We start from the raw sequence: 6,630 nt of genomic DNA on the forward strand, positions 1-6,630 counted from the left end.
TTTTTCCTTTTTTTTCTTTTTTTTTTTTTTTTTTTTTTTTTTTTTTTGAGAAGTTTTTGCTATTCAGTGTGTGTGCTCTCCAAAGAGACAGAGAGATAGAAAGCAAGAAATCACCCTCCAAGGGAATGGCCACGTTGCAATCCCTTTTCTTTCATTCCCCTCTCTGGATTTTGGGCACACACACACATATGCCCAGCGAGTGTTTGAAGTTACCAGGTCTGGGATTCGAACCATGGTCAACTGTGTGGGAGTTCAGCGAAGTAACCATTACACCACCCGCCAGCCTCTCCTCCATTTCTCAATGCTGTCAGAATTTGGAGCATGTACACACTCACTCTTGAAGTGACCAGAGAAAGACACACAGAGAGAAGGAACTTGAGAAAGCAAGCCACCAGGTCTGGGACTCGAACCGTGGTTGGCCATGTGGCTTAGTCCAGTGCCTTAACTACCAGGTCACCTTCTGGCTTCCTCTTGTGTGGTTTTTTTTTTAATACCAGTCATTAATGCAAGATGGATTCTGGACACTGGGAATACAGCAAAGGAGGAGGCACTAAGAGGTTGAGTTGAGGAAAGGGGAAGGGAAGAGGAGCCCCACAGGAAGGCAGACAGCAGAAGTAACTGACTAGACTGAGTCCAAGGGAGGTAAGTACCCTGCTGCTTCCACCTCCTAGAACCTCTGGTATTCAACTCCCTCTTCTGACCTTGGTCTTCTATGTTTTCTCCCACATTCCTCTCCCTTCTGAAGTCCCCTAAAATATTTATTGGTGTCACTCTCTCCTTCAAGGATAAATATTCTTTTTCCAACCAGACAGTAGACGATACATGCCTTATTAATGACTATCTCCAGGGAACCAGCAGTTAGCGTAATGGCTATGTCGCTGGACTCCCACATAGTCGACCACAGTTCACGTCCCAGACCCAGTGGCTTAAAACTCACGCCGGGTGCGTGTGCGTGCATGCCCAAGATCCCGAGAGGAGAATGGAGGAGAAGGGATTGCGGCGTGACCATCCCCCCTGGGGAGTGATTTCTCGCTTTCTGTCTCTCTGTCTCTGTCTGTCTGGTGAGCGCACGCGCCCTTTAGAAAAATGCTCTGAAAAAAAAAAAAGTGTACTTATTTCTTCTATGAAAGAGAGAAAAAGGCACCTCCAGTAGGGTCACAGAGAGAGAGAGACAGGCACTCCCAAAAGGGTCTTGGCACAGTGATCAGCACCAGGCCCACAGGCATGAGTGCACTCGTGGCAAGTTGGAGCACATCTTAGTGACGTGCTCAGGGAGGTCCTGGGGATGTAAACCAGGATCTCTCCCACGTGGTCAGTCGCATTACCACTGTACCACCACCTGTCTCTAGGAATCTTGAGCCGGTGTTTGGTGTTTGGGAATTACTAGAAGGGTTCCTGTCCAAGGTGGTTAAACATATTCTTTCATCTCTCTTCTCATCAGCAACTGTCGAGTCTCAGCTGGGAACCGAGAAGACAAAATAATAATTATTTGCAAGGTGCCTGTGAGCAGAGGGTTTAATCCTTTTTTAGCTTCCATTTCCTCCTGAATAGAATGGTAGAATGGGGATATTAACCCAACCTTTTCTGTCATTTTTGTTTGCTTGTTTTTGCTATAGGGCAGGTGTGCTGGGGGGCATGGGAGAGAGAGAAAGTGAGAAATTGCAATCCCTTTTCCATTTTCCTCTCAGGACTTTGAGCATGCACGCACACACACCTGGTGTTTTTTTGTTTTTCTAAGAATTATTTTATTTTACTTTATTAATCCATTTATTTATTTATTTTAATTTGACCAGAGAGGGATAGAGTGTGAGAGAGAGAGAGAGATAGAAAGTCAGAAAGCAAGCTCCCAGGTCCAGGACTCTAACCAAGGTCAGCCATCTGGGAGCCCAGTGCCCTTAACCACCATGCCACCTGCCAGCCACAACCAGGTGTGTTTTTCAAGAGATGGGCTAGGACTCCAACTGCTCAGTTGTCCATATAAGATCCAGCCATCTTAATCTCTGCTCCACCTGCTAACTTCCACAATCATTTCTTTTTCTCTCTTTCTTTTTTGTTTTTTAAAGAATTATTTGTGGCTGGCAGATGGTGTGGTGGTTAAGGTGCTAGACTCCCATATGGCCAATGATGGTTCGAGTCCTGGACCTGGTGGCTCGCTTTCTCTTTCCTTCTTTCTCTTTTTGTCTTTCTTTGGTGAAATTTGAAAAAGTAATAATAATTAATTAATTTAATTTATGATACTTTTTTTGGAGAGGTTTTTTGCTATAGGGTGCATGTGCTCACAAGAAAGACAGAGAGAGACAGAGAGACAGAGAAATCACCCCTCAGGGAGGATGACCACACCACAATCCCTTCTCCTCCATTCTCCTCTCAGGATCTTGGACAAACACGCACACATGTCCGTTGTGAGTTTAAGCCACCAGGTCTGGGACTCGAACTACAGTCGACTACATGAGAGTCCAACAACATAGTCATTATGACAACTACTGGTCCCAAAATAATTTTTTTTTCTTTTTTTGCTATAGGGTGCGTGCGCTCACCAAACAGACAGAGCGAGACAGAGAGACAGAAAGCGAGAAATCACCCCCCAGGGGGGATGGTCACGCCGCAATCCCTTCTCCTCCATTCTCCTCTCGGGATCTTGGGCACGCATGCACACGCGCCCGGCGTGAGTTTTAAGCCACCGGGTCTGGGACGTGAACTGTGGTCGACTATGTGGGAGTCCAGTGACATAGCCATTACGCTAACTGCTGGTCCCCCCAAAATAAATGATTTTTAAAAAAGAAAGAAATGGAGGAAAAGGAGTCATAGCATAACCATCCCCCACTGAGGCAGGTGATTTCTCTCCCCTGTCTGGTGAGCATGTGTACCCTCTGACAAATTTAAAAAAGAAAAATTCATCTTGGATTCAGAAGACTGACTCATACAAATCCAATTTACATGAAAGATTTTCTTCATGTTACTTTCCCTCCATGTCTAGAACTCAGTAGCTAAACGTAGCTTCCTTTTGAATAGAACGCCTTGGTTCTCAGACCCCATGCACTGGCTGCTTCTCTCACCATAGAGTGTTCTTTGAATGGCTGGGTTTCCCTTGTGAGTCAGGTCTTACTTCAAATGTCTCCTCCTCCGAAGCCTTTCCTAGTTACAGAACATACAATTATTCTCTTATGTTTTACACTCTCTAGCACGCTTCTTTTCCTTTTCTTTTCTTTTCGTTTCAGTTTTGCCAAAGAGTTCACTTTCCAGACAGAGAGAAGACAGAGGGAATGCACACGCCAAGAAGAATGGTGATACCACAATGCCTTCTCCTTCATTTCTCCCTCCTGATGGGAGTTTGGGTACACACACACATGTGCCCAGCATGTTTCTTGAGTTCCTGGGTCTGAGACCAGAACTACATGGTTGGCCATGTGGGATCTGGCTGCCTTAGCCACTAGGCAATGGTGCCTGCCCCAGCGTGCTAATTTGTTAATTCACATAGGAATATACATCATGTGAACTGGGATTTTGTTTCACCTGATCAATATACTTTCTTTGCATAGAGAATTATGAGAAGCTAGTTATTATGATCAGATGAGTCTTTGGTGAACATGAAGTCAGACAAAAACAAATGGTTGGCGGTGCCCAGTGTCTGGTGGCTCATGGCTCTCACCGTCCTTAGCAATGCATCCACAAGGGGAACTAATCTCCGTAACGCTATTGTTCAGGTGGCACTCGAGACCAGGAGATTGACTTTTCTTACTGGAGTCTATGCAGACAACATACTTAAGTAAATACATCGCTTTTTTTTAGATGCTAAATAAAACAACAATGACAAAACATTCTTTCTTTTACACAGCTCTCTCTCTCTCTCTTTTTAAAAAGAATTATTTATTCAGGGCTGGCAGTGGTGTGGTTGAGGTGCTGGACGCCCGCATGGCTAACTGTGGTTCAAGTCCTGGACCTGGTGGCTTGCTCTCTCACTCCCCCCCACCCGCCCCTCTCTCTGTCTCTCTTTGGTTAAATTTAAAAATAATGGTAGGGGCCAGAATTAGGACCACCAAAGACCCTATACTCAGATTTTACCTTCCTGCACCCCCAGATCTAACCAAGGAGCCGGGATAAGCCAAACAGTAGCCACCTATATTTGAGTTCTGAGTGGCCCCATTCAGAGATTAGGAACCCTGAAGTTCCTCTGCCCAGACTACACCCTCCACACCCTCAGATCCAGCCAAGGAGCCTATTTATTCTTTCTGTCTCTCTCCCTCTCTCTATTTATTTATTTATTTTAATTTTTAAACTTCTTAGCTTATTTTATTTATTTTTGGAGAGGTTTCTGCTATAGAGTGTTTGTGCTCGCCAGAAAGACAGAGAGAGACAGAGAGACAGAAAGTGAGAAATCACCAACCAGGGGGAATGGCCATGCCTCAAACCCTTCTCCTCCATTCTCCTCTTGGGGTCTTGGGCACACATGCACATATACCCGGACTCGAACCACGGTTAACTACGTGGGAGTCCAGTGACATAGCGATTGTGCTAACTGCTGGTCCTTCTAGCTTATTTTCATTTTTTGCCAAAATATTTTTTTTCTTTTTGTTTTTGTCTTTTTTTCCCCCTCTCTTTTGGTTTTCTTTCTTTCTTTTTCTTTTAACCTTTCTCACTTTTCTGCTCAGCCTCCACACACTGATTTTCTTGACAGGACTAGGAGCTCATTAGCCAAATATCTAAGTACTTTTAGGGTCAGATTAATCCTCACTTTTCCTTGAATTAGCTGTGCAAAGGGAGAAAAATGGTACTGTTTAGAGACTGCACATCACCTTCCCCTGCGTTCCTCTGAAAGCTCAGATTTAACTCCAAAAACTAGGAAAAAGCATATAGTCCATCAGATGACCAGAAACCACCACAAAAAGCATAAGAAATATGAGAAATCAAGAAAATATCTCTCCTCTAAGGGAAAAGTATAACTCCACTTTCTCCTCAGAGAATATACAGGAATATATGGGAATGTCAGTTAAAGAATTTAAAAGATTCCTAGTGACAAAGCTAACAGAGATGCGAGAGAGGAGAGACAATGAACTCCAGAAGGGGCAGGAGGGAAGAGCCGAGTTCCAGGAGGTGAGGAAGTTCCTGCAGGATCTGAAAGAGCAGAGACACATCATAATAAAGAATCAAACGCAATTGTTAGAGATGGAGACTGTAATTCAGGAAATCAAAACCTCCCTTGAAAATATCCAAAGCAGGGGTTGGCAGGTAGTGTGGTGGTTAAGGGCACTGGACTCCCACATGGCTGATTGAGGTTCAAGTCCCGGACCTCACAGTTTGCTTTCTCGCTTTCTCTCTCTCTCTCTCACTGTGCTGGTTCCCTGCCAGATGAAAGTAAGTAAATAAATAAAGTTACATAAAATAATTCTTAAAAAAAAAAAAGAAAAAATATCCAAAGCAGATTAGATCATGCAGAAGATCAAATTTCAGATGTAGAAGATAGAACTTCTGACCTAGAGAAATTCACCAAAAAGACTGAGAAAATAACTCCCAAAAATAAGAATAACATATGAATAATGCTACATATTATTTAATATACCGTTAAATGCCCAAACATCCAGGTCATCGATATCCCAGAATGTGAAGAAACTAATAAGGGTATTGATAATCTGATCCATTAAATCCTGGAAGAAAACGTCCCAAATCTAGAGAGGCACTCAAATATCCAGACCCAAGAAACACAAAGGACCCCACATAGATTCAACCCAAGATCTTCCCCAAGGCACATCACAGCCAGATTGACCAAAACCACAGACAGAGACAAGATACTAAGATTGGCACGAGAGAAATGTCAAGTTAATTTTTTTTTTTTTTGAAGAGGTTTTTTGCTATAGGGTGCATGCGGTCGCCAGACAGACAGAGAGAGACAGAGAGAGAAGGAAAGTGAGAAATCACCACCAGGGTGGATGACCATGCCACAATCCCTTTTCCTCTAGTCTCCTCTCAAGATGTGGGGCACAAATGCATACACACTCGGGGTGTTTTTCAAACTGGGTCTGAGACGCAAACCGCGGTCGACAACATGAGAGTCCAGCGACATAGCCATCACGCTAACTGCTGGTCCCTCAAGTTACTTTGAAAGGATATCACATCAGGATAACACCAGATCTTTTGATGGAAACAAGGCAAGCAAAGAAAAAATGGGAAAATATATTCAATTTCCCATTGAAATATAATTTTTTCACAATTGCAACCAAGAATACTATATCTGGCAAGATTATCCTTTATATGGGAAGCAAAGCTCAAAACATTCTCGGATAAACAAAACCTGAAAGAATTTACCAGCACCAGACCAGCTCTTCAAGAAATGCTGAAGAGTGGGATCAGCAGTTGGCATAATGGCTATGTCACTGGACTCCCATGTAGTTGACCGTGGTTCCAGTCCCAGACTTGGTGGCTTAAAACTCACGCCGGGCGCATGTGTGTGCGTGCCCAAGATCCCAAGAGGAGAACAGAGGAGAAGGGATTGCGGTGTGGCCATCCCCCCTGGGGGGTGATTTCTCGCTTTCTGTCTCTCTGTATCTCTCTGTCTGGCTGGCAGGCGCATGCGCCCTATAGCAAAAACCTCTCAAAAAAAAAAAAAAACGGGGCGAAGGGGGGGCTATACCAGGA

This window comes from Tupaia chinensis, unplaced genomic scaffold (genome assembly GCF_000334495.1).
Source record: "Tupaia chinensis unplaced genomic scaffold, TupChi_1.0 Scaffold144255_1, whole genome shotgun sequence".
Classification (NCBI taxonomy): domain Eukaryota; kingdom Metazoa; phylum Chordata; class Mammalia; order Scandentia; family Tupaiidae; genus Tupaia; species Tupaia belangeri.